The sequence below is a fragment of the Mus musculus genome, chromosome 13 (assembly GCF_000001635.26).
Source record: "Mus musculus strain C57BL/6J chromosome 13, GRCm38.p6 C57BL/6J".
Lineage (NCBI taxonomy): Eukaryota > Metazoa > Chordata > Mammalia > Rodentia > Muridae > Mus > Mus musculus.
Genome location: NC_000079.6, coordinates 33,742,945 through 33,761,178, shown reverse-complemented (window position 1 = coordinate 33,761,178; position 18,234 = coordinate 33,742,945).

Below are 18,234 nucleotides of genomic sequence, written 5' to 3'. Positions count from 1 at the left end.
TTGTTCCACCTATAGGGTTGCAGACCCCTTTAGCTCCTTGGGTATTTTCTCTAGCTCCTCCATTGGGGGTCCTGTGATCCATCCAATAGCTGACTGTGAGCATCCACTTATGTGTTTGCTAGGCCCCAGCATAGTCTCACTAGAGACAGCTATATCAGGGTCCTATCCGCACAGTCTTGCTAGTGTATGCAATGGTGTCAGTGTTTGGAGGCTGATTATGGGGTGGATCCCTGGATATGGCAGTCTCTAGATGGTCCATCCTTTTGTCTCAGCCCCAAACTTTGTCTCTGTAACTCCTTCCATGGGTGTTTTGTTCCCAATTCTAAGAAGGGGCAAAGTGTCCACACTTTGGTCTTCGTTCTTTTTGAGTTTCATGTGTTTTGCAAATTGTAACTTATATCTTGGGTATTCTAAGTTTCTGGGCTAATATCCACTTATCGGTGAGTACATATCATTTGAGTTCTTTTGTGATTGGGTTACCTCACTTGGGATAATGCCCTCCAGGTCCAACCATTTGCTTAGGAATTTCATAAATTAATTCTTTTTAGTAGCTGAGTAGTACTCCATTGTGTAAATGTACCACATTTTTTGTATCCATTCCTCTGTTGAGGGGCATCTGGGTTCTTTCAAGCTTCTGTCTATTATAAATAAGGCTGCTATGAACATAGTGGAGCATGTTTCTTTCTTACTAGTTAGAACATTTTCTGGATATGTGCCCAGGAGAGGTATTGCGGGATCCTCTGGTAGTACCATGTCCAATTTTCTGAGAAACCGCCAGCCTGATTTCCAGAGTGGTTGTACAAGCTTGCAATCCCACCAACAGTGGAGGAGTGTTCCTCTTTCTTCACATCCTCGCCAGCATCTGCTGTTACCTGAATTTTTGATCTTAGCCATTATGAATATTGATGCAAAAATACTCAATAAAATTCTCGCTAACCAAATCCAAGAACACATCAAAACAATCATCCATCCTGACCAAGTAGGTTTTATTCCAGGGATGCAGGGATGGTTTAATATACGGAAATCCATCAATGTAATCCATTATATAAACAAACTCAAAGACAAAAACCACATGATCATCTCCTTAGATGCGGATAAAGCATTTGAGAAAATCCAACACCCATTCATGATAAAAGTCTTGGAAAGATCAGTAATTCAAGGCCCATACCTAACCATGATAAAAGCAATCTACAGCAAACCAGTAGCCAACATCAAAGTAAATGGTGAGACCCTGGAAGCAATCCCACTAAAATCAGGAATTAGACAAGGCTGCCCATTTCTATTCAACATAGTACTTGAAGTCCTAGCCAGAGCAATTAGACAACAAAAGGAGATCCAGGGGATACAAATTGGAAAAGAAGAAGTCAAAATATCACTTTTTTGCAGATGATATGATAGTATATATAAGTGACCCTAAAAATTCCACCAGAGAACTCCTAAACCTGATAAACAGCTTCGGTGAAGTAGCTGGATATAAAATTAACTCAAACAAGTCAATGGCCTTTCTCTACACAAAGAATAAACAGGCTGAGAAAGAAATTAGGGAAACAACACCCTTCTCAATAGTCACAAATATTATAAAATACCTTGGCGTGACTCTAACTAAGGAAGTGAAAGATCTGTATGGTAAGAACTTCAAGTCTCTGAAGAAAGAAATTAAAGATCTCAGAAGATGGAAAGATCTCCCATGCTCATGGATTGGCAGAATCAACATTGTAAAAATGGCTATCTTGCCAAAAGCAAATTACAGATTCAATGCAATCCCCATCAAAATTCCTATCCCGTCCCGCGGGATTCAGTTATTCGTGGGTGCGAGGGAGACCGTGAACCCGGAAGGAAATGGGAATAAAAGAAAGAAGAGTAGGAGGACCAAGTAGATATGCCAACCTATCAAGGTCTCGTTTATTAGGCTGAGGTGCCTTCTTTTTAAAGCATACATCGTGGGGAATATGGGAGGGGTCAAGGGAGAATTATACAAAGAACAAAGAAGTGGGCATCTGCTGACATGGGGGCCGAAGTCAGGCGCCAGGCAGTGGGCACTCTGGATCTTATCTCTGGAACATCGACCCTCCTTGACAGCCTTGGGAGTCAGGCTGGGCTCAGGCGTAACTCATGTCCTTGGATGTCATGGGAACTCAGGAAGAGATAGGGAAGAGGGGACTATAATTTAGCTTTTATAGCCTCAGGTGCCAGGAAAGGAATAGGGAGGAAAGGGGGGGTGACAACCAGCTCTCAGTACAAGGCCATTTGGCCTGCTAGGGAGATTGTGAAGGCCTCACTTTCTCACGGGATGGTCTCTGACATCTCCCCCTTCTGAATTAAATTTAATAAGGCCACACTTAACTGAGGTGATCAAATAATCTTTTTATTTTTAGATGAGCGGGCATTACCATGGCTGGGGGGACATTGACCCGATTCCTCCCGTGGGTGCTGTCACAAACCCACACTTGTGGCTCTCGGTATCTTTTGGGGAGGTGAGGCAGAGCCTTTGAAAAAATTATAAATTGTAACTGAAATTAGATACCAACCTCTTCCTAACCGGGTTTGTCTCTCGAGGAACTCAGAAATGGTCTATATGGACCTTCCCCTGCAATACTTAGTTTGCACCCATGCTGGGCCCATACTGGATTCGTATTTCTTACGAACCAGCATGCACAATTCTGAGTTTTGTGCAGCTCTCATAGGAGAATTATCAACCTCAGACTCAGGAAGGCCTCTGCAAGCATGCCAATTGTAACACCACAATTTGTGGCTCTTAAGCTATAATAAGAGCTGGAGGTCACCCTTCTTTGTCCCTATTTTCTCCAAAACCTAAGGAACCAAGGGGACTCTGCTTTAGCAGCAAGGGTGGAAAATTGGAGACGAGTCACTGTTTCTGCCTCGGTGGGAGGAGGATCTTCTTCATCTGAGTCCTGGATATCCAGCTGATGGTAGTGGACTGCAACTGGCTTACTTAAAGCAGCTTCAATCTGTGACTTAACAAAACTGGTTAATTTTTTAAAGGCCCAGGGGCCAAAAGACAAAAGCAGCAGAACACCCAAGAAAGGTCCCAAAAGTGTGGGAAGCAAGGTAGTGACCCAAGGAGAAGTAGAAAACCAATTTTTATACCAAAATTCTTGTTTTTCTCTGTTGTTTTCTCTCTTCTAAACTAGCTCTAACTTTGTCTATGTTATCTTGAACTTAGCCAGTCTTGTCAGAGTAAAGACAACATTCTTCTAATACCTGAAATTTCTGTCTTTGTAGCCTTAATATGTTATATCCTGTATTATTGTTGAGACCACTACTTCTAAGACATTAACCTTTGCCTCTAATTTTTTATCTACAATAAGTTGCTAATATTTTATGCATATCATTAACAAAATGATCAGTATGCAGCTGTTGATCTAAAGCTGTGGTAGATATTGAAGTTAAAATTGCAACTAAAGCAGTAAATCTAAAAATTGCTCATTTGACCTTTTCCAAGTTTGTATTTCCGGATTTTTTAAACTAAGGATCATTTCCTAATTTTAACAGGCAGCAAAACATAAGGAGGTCTCTTTAAAAAAATCATAACAGCAAATTTCTTATCTAAATTAGGATCCACAGGATTAGTTAATTGACAACGATTACAATGAATATGAAAAGACTTGTTAAGATTGGTGATCTTAACTCTTAAAATTATCTAACAATATAGCATATAGGTAAGGTACAAAAGCTTTCACAGCTATAGGGGAGTTGGCCTGAATGGCCAAAAACAGTGTCTCTGATGAAATCTTGTTAAATACACTGTAGCAGTCTCTTTGCCCCATGGGTCATCATTTATAGTTGTCCTCAAGTGGACACTAGGTCTGCTCTCATTGTTGTAGCCCATGGTGAAGATAGGAAGTTTCTTCATCTTGTTTGTAAGTGTCTGTTCTCTCTGATTTTTCTTTTTCTGTGCACTCAACACAGCTTTCTTGTCATCACTGCCAGGGCACTCATGAACTCACAGGTCAGTCTGTCACACGAATCATACTGGAAGCTAGCATGCTTTTGCAGCATTCTGTGGATAAAACAGAAACACCGCCCCCTTCTCCCCATAATAACCTTCTGTTTAGGCTCATGCCATGTGTCAATGAGTGGATCCTTTTCATCTCACCTAGACATGATTATGTCTAGTTTTAAGATATTATGAGGCATTTATTAAGTTCTTAGACATCTAAAATTTAAAACTCTTAACAATAAAAGTATGATTTAAATAATGTACAGGGGGTATAATTTTTCCCCTTTTTTGTTTTTAAGAAGATAGAGTTTTAAAGTTTTATAATACCTTGTCTTTGAGAATTAAAAAATTTTTGACAAAACCACTTAAATACTGGACTGTTATAGTCGGTTTTAATATAACATGGACAGTGACTAATTACACTTTCAATTGTTTCTCTTGAAGAGAGATTGTAACTAGAATGTTTGAAAGGTTATTATAGTCACATGTGTATAATTTATATATTTATTAATCAGAAATAAGAGAAAGTCTTTAAGTTGTCTCTGTAAATAACTATCTTCTAGGGAAAACCAGTTTGATCAGTAAGTCTAAAACCCAAATAATTATAAGGATCCTGAGTTTGTATCTTTTCAGGAGCTATCTGTAATCCTTATCAGTTAAAGCTTTATGTAAACCTCTATAACACAAAAGCAAATCCTGGGGATCTTTTCCAGGCAACCTAGGATAATTTCTTAACTGTCTAAAAACAGTCTTCTTAAAGGAACAGTATTTTTTTCTTATAAGTTGCATAAGCAATTGCAAGCTAGAGAATTAATATTGACTATTAATATACAACTTAAAGTTTGATTGTTCAACATTTTTAAACACCATCTTTAGCACACAATTTAATTATCTGTGCTGAAACAGGAGGAAACTCAAAAGAATAATCATGTGATTTAAATCACATATACTTTTCTCTTATATAAAGGCTATTTTTAAAACACAGTAAATGGGATGCATGCATGCATGAATTTTAGAAGATATACAAGCATGCATGAAATAATTTTTTAAACTATCTTAGGATAATGATTATCAATTTTACTTTATATGATGGTATGTTTAGAACAACATCTGGCTAGGTCTGTAATAAGGCTCTAAGAAGTGCCATACAAGCCGCGCTGAGGCTGCTCCCCTCCGAGCTCAGCCTTAACCCAAATGCAAACCTTTTTTAATCTAAACACTCTGCCAGAATCTTGGCTCAAAGACTATCTCTATGTAGAAGTATCCTTAAAGACCTGTTTTCTTGTGTTTGTTCAAGTTGTTTAGAAAGATTCTAACCTTGAGTTCCCAATTTTAAGCTAACTTTCTGTTACAAGCAAAAGGCTGCCTGCCCCTTTAAGAGCTCCGTTTGCAATCGGGCCCTCAGCAAGGCTTTTTCAGCTGTACTTGGCTCCCAGTCACAGTGTAGCTAACTTATCAACTTGTGCTGTGTAATTTTGAAACTGCTTTTTAAACAAGTTTTAACCATTTATATTTTTCAACATGAAACACAGAACAATAATCATTTAAACAACATAACAAAAACAAACATGACAGACATATGGACAATTTGTTTTGATGCATCAAAAACAGACAATAGACAGACAGGGAATAGAACTTGGTGTCTCAAAGGGACACAGATATTTTAACCAGAGCTAAGAATATCTCTATAGGAGGCAGAGAGAAAACGGGACGTCTCCTGCTTTCCCTCTGTCTCCAGGAGAGCTCTGAAATAGCTTATTTTCATTTTTTCTTTTTTGCTAAAAGATCTCAAACAGGGGATAACTGCTTTTCTAAAACTTATTTTCTTTCTCTCATGTTCAGAGTCTACTTCCTTATCTCCTTCTTCTGGGAATACTTCCAGAGAAGGGAGAGGAGGTACAATGGCTGCTTTTGATAGTTACTTTTCAATAAGAAAAGACAGTTGCAGGGACCACATCGGGACCCTCATTAGTTAGCTTATCATTTAGATCTCTACCTACCTTTCACCATTTTTTACAACGTATCTCTGCTTCATCTATAATAAACCATGGGCATACCTGGTCTATGAAAATAAAAAGTCTATCTAATCTTGTTTTTTAACTCGTACTCTTCTTTCTTTGAGAGCTATCTTTAAACCTTTGATGAAGGCTGCCTCTTTAGATAGCTTATGTCCCATAACCTGAAGTGGAGATGACTCAATTCACCAAGGACTTCTCGCTCTTCCGTGAGCAGCGGAAGGTGTCCTTCACTGCTTTTGAAATGTTGGGGTTGCGACGAACTTCTCTGGAACCTCCACCGATTAGAAATTACAATCCGGACCTCGCCCTCACGTCGGGCGCCACTTATCCCGTCCCGCGGGATTCAGCTATTCGTGGGTGCGAGGGAGACCGCGAACCCGGAAGGAAATGGGAATAAAAGAAAGAAGAGTAGGAGGACCAAGTAGATATGCCAACCTATCAAGGTCTCGTTTATTAGGCTGAGGTGCCTTCTTTTTAAAGCATACATCGCGGGGAATATGGGAGGGGTCAAGGGAGAATTATACAAAGAACAAAGAAGTGGGCATCTGCTGACATGGGGGCCGAAGTCAGGCACCAGGCAGTGGGCACTCTGGATCTTATCTCTGGAACATCGACCCTCCTTGACAGCCTTGGGAGTCAGGCTGGGCTCAGGCGTAACTCATGTCCTTGGATGTCATGGGAACTCAGGAAGAGATAGGGAAGAGGGGACTATAATTTAGCCTTTACAGCCTCAGGTGCCAGGAAAGGAATAGGGAGGAAAGGGGGGTGACAACCAGCTCTCAGTACAAGGCCATTTGGCCTGCTAGGGAGATTGTGAAGGGCTCACTTTCTCACGGGATGGTCTCTGACAAATTCCAACTCAATTCTTCAACGAATTAGAAAGAACAATCTGCAAATTCATCTGGAATAACAAAAAACCTAGGATAGCAAAAACTCTTCTCACAGATAAAAGAACCTCTGGTGGAATCACCATGCCTGACCTAAAGCTGTACTACAGAGCAATTGTGATAAAATCGGCATGGTACTGGTATAACGACAGAAAAGTAGACCAATGGAATAGAATTGAAGACCCAGAAATGAACCCACACACCTATGGTCACTTGATCTTTGACAAGGGAGCTAAAACCATCCAGTGGAAAAAAGACAGCATTTTCAACAAATGGTGCTGGCACAACTGGCAGTTATCATGTAGAAGAATGCGAATTGATTCATTCCTATCTCCTTGTACTAAGGTCAAATCTAAGTGGATTAAGGAACTCCACATAAAACCAGAGACACTGAAACTTACAGAGGAGAAAGTAGGGAAAAGCCTCGAAGATATGGGTACAAGGGAAAAATTCCTGAATAGAACAGCAATGGCTTGTGCTGTAAGATCGAGAATTGACAAATGGGACCTCATGAAACTCCAAAGCTTCTGTAAAGCAAAAGACACCGTCAATAAGACAAAAAGCCCACCAACAGATTGGGAAAGAATCTTTACCTATCCTAAATCAGATAGAGGACTAATACCCAATATATATTAGAACTCTAGAAGGTGGACTCCAGAAAATCAAATAACCCCATTAAAAAATGGGGCTCAGAGCTAAACAAAGAATTCTCACCTGAGGAATACCGAATGGCTGAGAAACACCCGAAAAAATGTTCAGCATCCTGTTCTCCATTTCTTAGGCTGTATCTTTGCTCCATCTTTAATAAACCATGGACATGCCTGATCTATGAATATAAAAAAGTTTATCAAATCTTTCTTTTTAATTCTAACACCTCTTTCCCTGAGAGCCATCTTTAAGCCACTTATAAAGGCTGCCTCTTTAGATAGCTTATTTCCCATTTCCTGGAGTGGAGATGATTCAACTCACCAAGGACTTCTTACTCCCGTGAGCGAGGTCCTTCACTACTTCTAATTTCTTGGGGTCACGATGAACTTTCCTGGAACCTCCACTTAAAGGAAATACGATCTGAACCTTGCCCTCATGTCAGGCGCCACTTATCCTGTCCCGTGGGACTCAGTTATTCGTGGGTGCGAGAGGGACTGCAAACCTGGAGGAAAATGGGATGGGAGAAAAAGAAGAGTCGAAGACCAAGTAGATCTTTCTTATCAAGGTCTTCGTTTATTAGGTAGAAACGCCAGGTTTTAAAGCATACATCAAGGGGAATAGGGAGGGGTCAAGGGAGAATTAACAAAGAACAAAAAAGTGGGCATCTGCTGACATGAGGGCCGAAGTCAGGCTCCAGGTGGCGGGCACTCTGCGTCTTATCTCTGGAACCTAGGTCCTCCTTAACAGCCTTGGGTGTCAGACCGGGCTCAGCACCCTAACTCATGTCCTTGGATGTCATAGGAGTCAGGAGGAGATAAGAAAGAGGGGACTATAATTCAGCTTTTACAGCCTCAGGTGCCAGGAAGGGAACAGAGAGAAGGGAGTGACGACCGGCTCCTAGCACGAGACCATTTGGCTTATCAGGGTGGGAGACAGTGAAGGGCTCGCTTTCTCATGGTGTGGTCTCCAACAATTCTCCTATCACAGAAAGCCCTGGATATCCCAACACACCTAAAAGCAAGATTCAGATCTAAATTCTCATCTAATAAAGACTATAGGACATAAATAACTCCCTTAATGAAATATAGAACACAGGTAAACAAGTAGAAGTCCTTAAAGTGGAAAAACATAAACCTCTTAAAGAAATACAGGAGAACAGAATCAAACAAATAAAAGAATTGAACAAAACTTTCCAGGATTTAAAAATGAAAATAGAAACATTAACGCTAACACAAAGGGAGACAACCTTGGAGATGGAAAACCTAGGAAAGAGATCAGGAGTCACAGATGCAAGGATCCCAAACAGAATACAAGAGATAGAAGAGAAAATCTGAGGTATAGAAGATACCATAGAAGAAATCAACACAACAATCAAGGAAAATACAAAAAGCAAAAAGCTCCTAACTCAAAACATTCAAGAAATCTAGGACACAATGAGAAACTGAACTTGAGAATGATAGGTAGAGAACAGAGTGAAGATTCCCAACTCAAATGGCCAGCAAACATCTTCAAAAAAAATTACAGAAGAAAACTTCACTAACCTAACAAAAGGGATGCCCACAAACATACAAGAAATCTACAGAAGTCCAAATAGACTGGACCAGAAAAGAAATTTCTCCTGACACACAATAATCAAAACACCAAATTCACAAAAGAAAGAAAGAAAGAATATTAAAAGCAGTAAGTGAAAAAGGTCAATAAAGACAGACCTATTAGAATTACACCAGAGTTCTCGCCAGAGACTATGAAAGCAAGAAGAACCTGGACAGATGACATGCAGACCCCAAGAGAACACAAATGCCAGCGCAGGCTACTATACTCAGCAAAACTCTTAATTTTCATAGACAGAGAAAACAAGATATTCCATGACAAAGCCAAATTTACACAATATCTTTCTATAAATCCAGCCTTACAAAGGATAATAGATAGAAAACACCAACACAAGGAGGAAAACTACACCCTAGAAAAAGAAAGAAAGTAATCTTTCAACCAACCCAAAAGTAGATAGCCACACAAACATAATTCCATCTCTAACAACAAAAGTAACAGGAAGTAACAATCAGTTTTCCTTAATATCTCTTAATATCAATGGACTTAATTCCTCAACAAAAGGCCACAGGCTAACAGACTGAACCTAGCATTTTGCTGCATACAGAAAACACACCTCAGTGACAAAGACTGACACTACCACAAATTAAAAGGCCGGAAATAAAGAAAAAAATTAAAGACTTTTTAGAATTTAATGAAAATGAAGGCATAGCATATCCAAACTTATGGGACAAAATGAAAGTAGTGAAAAGAGGAAAAACTCAAAGCCCATGAAAAAAATTGGAGAGATCATACACTAGCAGCTTAACAGCACACCTGAAAGCTCTAGAATAAAAAGTAGCTGATACACCAAAGAGGAGTAGAAGGCAGGAAATAATCAAACTCAGGGCTGAAATCAACCAAGTAGAATCAGAGTGAACTATATAAAGAATCAACAAAACTAGGATCTCATTCTTTGAGAAAATCAACAAGATAGATAAAACCTTAACAGAACTAACTAGAGGGCGGAGAGACAGTATGCAAATTAACAAAATCAGGACTAAAAAGGATGACATAACAACAGAAACTGCAGAAATTACAAAAATGATCAGATCCTACTACAAAAGTCTATATTCAACAAAACTGGAAAACCTAGGTGAAATGGATGATTTTCTAGACAGATACCAGTTACCAAAGTTAAATCAGGATCAGACAAACCATCTAAATAGTCCCTTAACTTCTAAGGAAATAGAAGAAGTCATTAGAAGTCTCCCAACCAAAAAATGTCCAGGACCAGATGGTTTTAGCGCAGAATTTTATCAGAGCTTCAAAGAAGACTTAATACCAATTCTTCTCAAACCATTCCACAAAATAGAAACAGAAGGAACACTACCCAATTCTTTCTATGAAGCCACAGTTACACTCATACCTAAACCACAAAAAGCTCCAACAAAGAAAGAGAACTTCAGATCAATTTACCTTATGAATATTGATGCAAAAATAGTAAAATTCTCACAAATCAAATCTAAGAACACATCAAAACAACCATTCACCATGATCAGGTAGGCTTCATCCCAAGGATGTAGGGATGGTTCAATATAAGGAAATCCATCAGTGCAATCCACTATATAAACAAACTCATAGAACAAAAACCACATGGTTATTTCATTTGATGCTGAAAAAAGCCTTTGACAAAGTACAACACCCCTTCATTTAAAAAGTATTGGAGAGATCAGGAATTGAAGAAGCACCCCTAAATATAATACAGCAAACTGATACCCAATATCAAACTAAATGGAGAAAAGCTGAAAGCAATTCCAATAAAATTAGGCACAAGAGAATGCTGCTTATTCTCTCCATACCTATTCAATATAGTACTAGAAGTTCTAGTCAGAGCAATTAGAAAACAAAAGGAGATCAAAAAGATACAATTTGAGAAGGAGAAAGAGGAATTCTTCTCTGTTGCTGATGGGACTGCAATCTGGTAAAACCACTTTGGAAATCAATCTGTCAGTTCCTGAGAAGACTGGAAATTGTTCTACCTGAAGACCCAGCTATACCACTACTGGGCATATACCCCAAAGTGCTCCAACAAACAAGGACACATGCTCCAATATGTTTATAACAGCCTTATATATAATTTCCAGAATGTAGAAACAACCTACATGCCCCTCAACAGAAGAATGGATACAGAAAATGTGGTACATTTTCACAATGGATTATTACTCAGTGATTAAAAACAATGACTTCATGGAATTCACAGTCAAGTAAATGGAACTAGAAAATATCCTGAGTGAGTCAACCCAGACAGAAAAGAACACACACGGTATGTACTCAATGATAAGTGCATAGTAGCTCCCAAACTCACAATGCCGACAATACAACCAACAGACCATATGAAGCGTAGCAGGAAGGAATACCAAGGTGTAGATATGTCAGTCCTGCTTTGAGGAGGGAACACAAAGATCTCAGGAGTTGGCAATATGGGGGACATGAGAAGGGAAAGGAGGGGGAGGAAATAAGAGGGACAGTATCATATATTGGATGGGACAAGAGAGAGATACTGAGGGTCAGGAAGTCAAATAAAATTATGTAGGCATGGGATGAGGAACTGCAGATAGCCACTGGGGTGTGTGTGTGTCCCAAATTACAGGGAAATGAGAGGCCCCCAGAGTCCAATGGGAATGACTTTAGCAGAGAAGGAGAGATAGAACCTGGAGAGACCATGTCCAGTAGATAGGCAGGACCCTGGTTGAGGGATAGAACCATACTCCAGTCTCAAAATCTTTAATGCAGAAATGTTCCTGTCCAAAGGAAGAACAGGGACAAAAAAAGGAGCAAAGACTGAAGGAAGGACCATCCAGGGACTGCCCCAACTGGAGATCCATCCTGTCTACAGACACAAAACTCTACACTGTTGCTGTTGCCAAGAGGACTTGTGCCAGGCACTTGCTGACAGGAACCTTGTGTGGCTGCTTTTTGGGAGGTTCATCCAGCAACTAAACAATGCAGATGTGGATGCTTGGAGCCAACCATCAGACTAAGCTCAGGTGCCCTGGTGGGAGAGCTGGTGGAAAGACTGGAGGAGCTGAGGGGGATTGCAACCCCACATGAAGAACAACATCAGCTTGCTGGACCACCCAGAGATCCCAGGGACTAGACCACTAACCAAGGAATGTACAGGGAGAGATCTATGGCTCCAGATACATAGGTAGCAGAAGATGGCCTTGTCTGACATCAATGGGAGAGGAGGCCCTTGGTCCTGTGGAGGTTTGATGCCCGAGTATAGAGTGCCCCAGTCTAACCTCTATTGGGTCTCCTATCTGTGGGGAACGAGTTTCTGGTTGCAGTTGAACAAGGAGTTAGTGAGAAGGGGGTGACAAACAGACACGACACAAGGGAGTGTGGGTCTGAATGTATTGTCCAAACAAACACCAGACTTTTTTTTTTCCATTTTTTATTAGGTATTTAGCACATTTACATTTCCAATGCTATACCAAAAGTCCCCCATACACACCCACCCCCACTCCCCTACCGACCCACTTCCCCTTTTTGGCCCTGGCGTTCCCCTGTACTGAGGCATATAAAGTTTGCGTGTCCAATGGGCCTTTCTTTCCAGTGATGGCCGACTAGGCCATCTGTTGATACATATACAGCTAGAGTCAAGAGCTCCGGGGTACTGGTTAGTTCATAATGTTGTTCCATCTTTAGGGTTGCAGATCCCTTTAGCTCCTTGGGTACTTTCTCTAGCTCCTCCATTGGGAGCCCTGTGATCCATCCATTAGCTGACTGTGAGCATCCACTTCTGTGTTTGCTAGGCCCCGGCATAGTCTCACAAGAGACAGCTACATCTGGGTCCTTTCGATAAAATCTTGCTAGTGTATGCAATGGTGTCAGCGTTTGGATGCTGATTATGGGGTGGATCCCTGGATATGGCAGTCTCTACATGGTCCATCCTTTCATCTCGGCTCCAAACTTTGTCTCTGTAACTCCTTCCATGGGTGTTTTGTTCCCACTTCTAAGGAGGGGCATAGTGTCCACACTTCAGTCTTCATTTTTCTTGAGTTTCATGTGTTTAGGAAATTGTATCTTATATCTTGGGTATCCTAGGTTTTGGGCTAATATCCACTTATCAGTGAGTACATATTGTGTGAGTTCCTTTGTGAATGTGTTACCTCACTCAGGATGATGCCCTCCAGGTCCATCCATTTGCCTAGGAATTTCATAAATTCATTCTTTTTAATAGCTGAGTAGTACTCCATTGTGTAGATGTACCACATTTTCTGTATCCATTCCTCTGTTGAGGGGCATCTGGGTTCTTTCCAGCTTCTGGCTATTATAAATAAGGCTGCTATGAACATAGTGGAGCATGTGTCCTTCTTACCAGTTGGGGCATCTTCTGGATAAATGCCCCGAGAGGTATTGCTGGATCCTCCGGTAGTACTATGTCCAGTTTTCTGAGGAACCGCCAGACTGATTTCCATAGTGGTTGTACAAGCCTGCAATCCCACCAACAATGGAGGAGTGTTCCTCTTTCTCCACATCCATGCCAGCATCTGCTGTCACCTGAATTTTTGATCTTAGCCATTCTGACTGGTGTGAGGTGGAATCTCAGGGTTGTTTTGATTTGCATTTCCCTGATGATTAAAGATGTTGAACATTTTTTCAAGTGCTTCTCTGCCATTCGGTATTCCTCAGGTGAGAATTCTTTGTTCAGTTCTGAGCCCCATTTTTTAATGGGGTTATTTGATTTTCTGAAGTCCACCTTCTTGAGTTCTTTATATATGTTGGATATTAGTCCCCTATCTGATTTAGGATAGGTAAAGATCCTTTCCCAATCTGTTGGTGGTCTTTTTGTCTTATTGACGGTGTCTTTTGCCTTGCAGAAACTTTGGAGTTTCATGAGGTCCCATTTGTCAATTCTCGATCTTACAGCACAAGCCATTGCTGTTCTGTTCAGGAATTTTCCCCCTGTGCCCATATCTTCAAGGCTTTTCCCCACTTTCTCCTCTATAAGTTTCAGTGTCTCTGGTTTTATGTGAAGTTCCTTGATCCACTTAGATTTGACCTTAGTACAAGGAGATAAGTATGGATTGATTCGCATTCTTCTACATGATAACAACCAGTTGTGCCAGCACCAATTGTTGAAAATGCTGTCTTTCTTCTACTGGATGGTTTTAGCTCCCTTGTCGAAGATCAAGTGACCATAGGTGTGTGGGTTCATTTCTGGGTCTTCAATTCTGTTCCATTGGTCTACTTGTCTGTCTCTATACCAGTACCATGCAGTTTTTATCACAATTGCTCTGTAGTAAAGCTTTAGGTCAGGCATGGTGATTCCACCAGAGGTTCTTTTATCCTTGAGAAGACTTTTTGCTATCCTAGGTTTTTTGTTATTCCAGATGAATTTGCAAATTGCTCCTTCTAATTCGTTGAAGAATTGAGTTGGAATTTTGATGGGGATTGCATTGAATCTGTAGATTGCTTTTGGCAAGATAGCCATTTTTACAATGTTGATCCTGCCAATCCATGAGCATGGGAGATCTTTCCATCTTCTGAGATCTTCTTTAATTTCTTTCTTCAGAGACTTGAAGTTTTTATCATACAGATCTTTCACTTCCTTAGTTAGAGTCACGCCGAGATATTTTATATTATTTGTGACTATTGAGAAGGGTGTTGTTTCCTTAATTTCTTTCTCAGCCTGTTTATTCTTTGTGTAGAGAAAGGCCATTGACTTGTTTGAGTTAATTTTATATCCAGCTACTTCACCGAAGCTGTTTATCAGGTTTAGGAGTTCTCTGGTAGAATTTTTAGGGTCACTTATATATACTATCATATCATCTGCAAAAAGTGATATTTTGACTTCATCTTTTCCAATTTGTATCCCCTAATCTCCTTTTGTTGTCGAATTGCTCTGGCTAATACTTCAAGTACTATGTTGAAAAGGTAGGGAGAAAGTGGGCAGCCTTGTCTAGTCCCTGATTTTAGTGGGATTGCTTCCAGCTTCTCTCCATTTACTTTGATGTTGGCTACTGGTTTGCTGTAGATTGCTTTTATCATGTTTAGGTATGGGCCTTGAATTCCTGATCTTTCCAAGACTTTGATCATGAATGGGTGTTGGATCTTGTCAAATGCTTTTTCTGCATCTAACGAGATGATCATGTGGTTTTTGTCTTTGAGTTTGTTTATATAATGGATTACATTGATGGATTTTCGTATATTAAACCATCCCTGCATCCCTGGAATAAAACCTACTTGGTCAGGATGGATGATTGCTTTAATGTGTTCTTGGATTCGGTTAGCAAGAATTTTATTGAGGATTTTTGCATCGATATTCATAAAAGAAATTGGTCTGAAGTTCTCTATCTTTGTTGGGTCTTTCTGTGGTTTAGGTATCAGAGTTATAGTGGCTTCATAAAATGAGTTGGGTAGAGTACCTTCTACTTCTATTTTGTGAAATAGTTTGTGCAGAACTGGAATTAGATCATCTTTGAAGGTCTGATAGAACTCTGCACTAAACCCGTCTGGTCCTGGGCTTTTTTTGGCTGGGAGACTATTAATAACTGCTTCTATTTCTTTAGGTGATATGGGACTGTTTAGATGGTCAACTTGATCCTGATTCAACTTTGGTACCTGGTATCTGTCCAGAAATTTGTCCATTTCGTCCAGGTTTTCCAGTTTTGTTGAGTATAGCCTTTTGTAGAAGGATCTGATGGTGTTTTGGATTTCTTCAGGATCTGTTGTTATGTCTCCCTTTTCATTTCTGATTTTGTTAATTAGGATTTTGTCCCTGTGCCCTTTAGTGAGTCTAGCTAAGGGTTTATCTATTTTGTTGATTTTCTCAAAGAACCAACTCCTCGTTTGGTTAATTCTTTGAATGGTTCTTCTTGTTTTCACTTGGTTGATTTCACCCCTGAGTTTGATTATTTCCTGACGTCTACTCCTCTTGGGCGAATTTGCTTCCTTTTTTTCTAGAGCTTTTAGATGTGTTGTCAAGCTGCTAGTATGTGCTCTCTCCTGTTTCTTCTTGGGGGCACTCAGAGCTATGAGTTTCCCTCTTAGAAATGCTTTCATTGTGTCCCATAGGTTTGCATACGTTGTGGCTTCATTTTCATTAAACTCTAAAAAGTCTTTAATTTCTTTCTTTATTCCTTCCTTGACCAAGGTATCATTGAGAAGAGTGTTGTTCAGTTTCCAAGTGAATGTTTGCTTTCCATTATTTATGTTGTTATTGAAGATCAGTCTTAGGCCATGGTGGTAAGGTACCCTCGGGCTCGAGAGGAGCGGAAGGGGCTTGTGCCCCAGGTCATGCCCGGGTAGCCTGCTTCCCTATTTCCCGCGGTCTCAGGTTCTCCGCGATTGGATTGGGGTAGGCGCTGTTTTCCACTCAGCAGAGGTCTTAGGATCCCGTGGGGAATCCTGTGTGGGCCCGTGCGGGTGTCGGGTGAGTCCGCTGGCAAGGTACCCTCGGGCTCGAGTCCACCAGACTTTTTTATACAGAAGAAAAACAAGAAAAGCCAGGTAAACACACCCACCAAGTTACACTGACACAAAACAAAAAGGAATGCATACATAAAAAGATGGCGGGGATCAGGCCGCCTTTACCACTTAAATTGGAGCCAGGTGAATGCTCTGATGCAATGCTAGTCTATTGTTAAACCCACCACCAGGGGTTCTTTAGTAAATATGTGATTATGCTATTCCTCTGGGCTTAAAAAAAAAAACTGTACCAGGGGAATTCCCTTCCACTAACTCTTTCATGCAACAACCCATCTATTTGCTAGGTCATTGTGTATTCCTGTGTTTGGGTGTGACTCAGCTATTGTCCTAAGTAATTACTATGCAGACTATCCCTGAGCTTTCCTAGCTCTGTACTTTGTAATGCCTGATTATTTTCACTGTCTCTACTAGAAGTGAATTTGAATGTTACTGAATAGGTTACATTCTTACTGAATTCCAAGCTCACAGTTGGCTTCAAGGGTATTCTAGGAACACTGGTGGAGGCTTAGCTATGTAAAAAATCAATCTTTAAAGACACTTATAATAAAACAATACTGAAAGAGATCATACAACAGACTAATGTGGGGACAGGGTTTGAGTATATGGGCTATGGGAATGCCAAGGTTCCAGGAGGCAAAATTTCCTTGAGACTCTGCCTCGTGACTGCTTTCAGGCCCTTAGGCCTACCAAGCAGACTGAACTGGAGTGGACATAGCAATAGAGGGATGCTAGAGGGATAGGGAGGGAGAGGGTAGGTGGGTGGGGTGCACTCTCATAGAGGCAAAGATGAGGGATGAGAGGGAGGTGGTGGAATGGTGAGCTTGTGGAGGGGTAACCGGGAAATGGGATATCATTTGAGATGTAAACAAATGGAATAAATAATAACAAGTTTGCATACTGTAATTAAAATAAATGCCTTTCCTATTCTCAAAAAAAGGAAGAATTAATTTCTATCTTGATCACTAGCCTAGTTTTAGCAAGAGAGGCACATCAGCTACTCCTAGTTTGGCTACTGTTGTTCTTGTTTCCTGATCTCAAATTATCCTCACTCATTGATTGAAAGTGTGCATTCCAGAATGTTATATTTTTCCCAAGCTTTCCTACATTAAGCCACTAAAAACAACAACAACAACAACAACAACAACAACAAAATAGCCACCTAACTTTCATAACAATATACAACTTTAAGTTCTTTCTGAGGGTGATGATTGAATCATTAATCTGTTCCAGGTGCAATGATTTAAAAAGGCCAATAACAATTATTGTAAGTGCAAATGATACTGCCAAATGAGCTGGAAACCTCTTTTAGAATTTTCACACAACTCATAGGTTATAATGGATGAGATAATCATGATGACCATGAGGGTAACAAGCAGAGCAAAACTCCACAACAGCATTAGGTCCTGAGGACATGCAGTCCTTGGGGCTCTGCCTCTCTTAGGCACATCCATTGTACTTGTGCAAACCTGCAAGGTATACTCCATGAGTTCTAGAGAAGTTTTGCTGTTACACTCACACGCCCCCGCCCCCCCCCCCCAGTAGAATAGCAAGCTGCTGAGTACTGTGACTGCATTTCCCGGAAGTGAAAATATGGGTATAGAAACTTGATGTTATTGGGAGCCTACCTAAGATGAGCATTTAATACAGTTTCTTGTTGATTGAAAGTCTTGATTCTAGCTGACTGGGACTACACTTA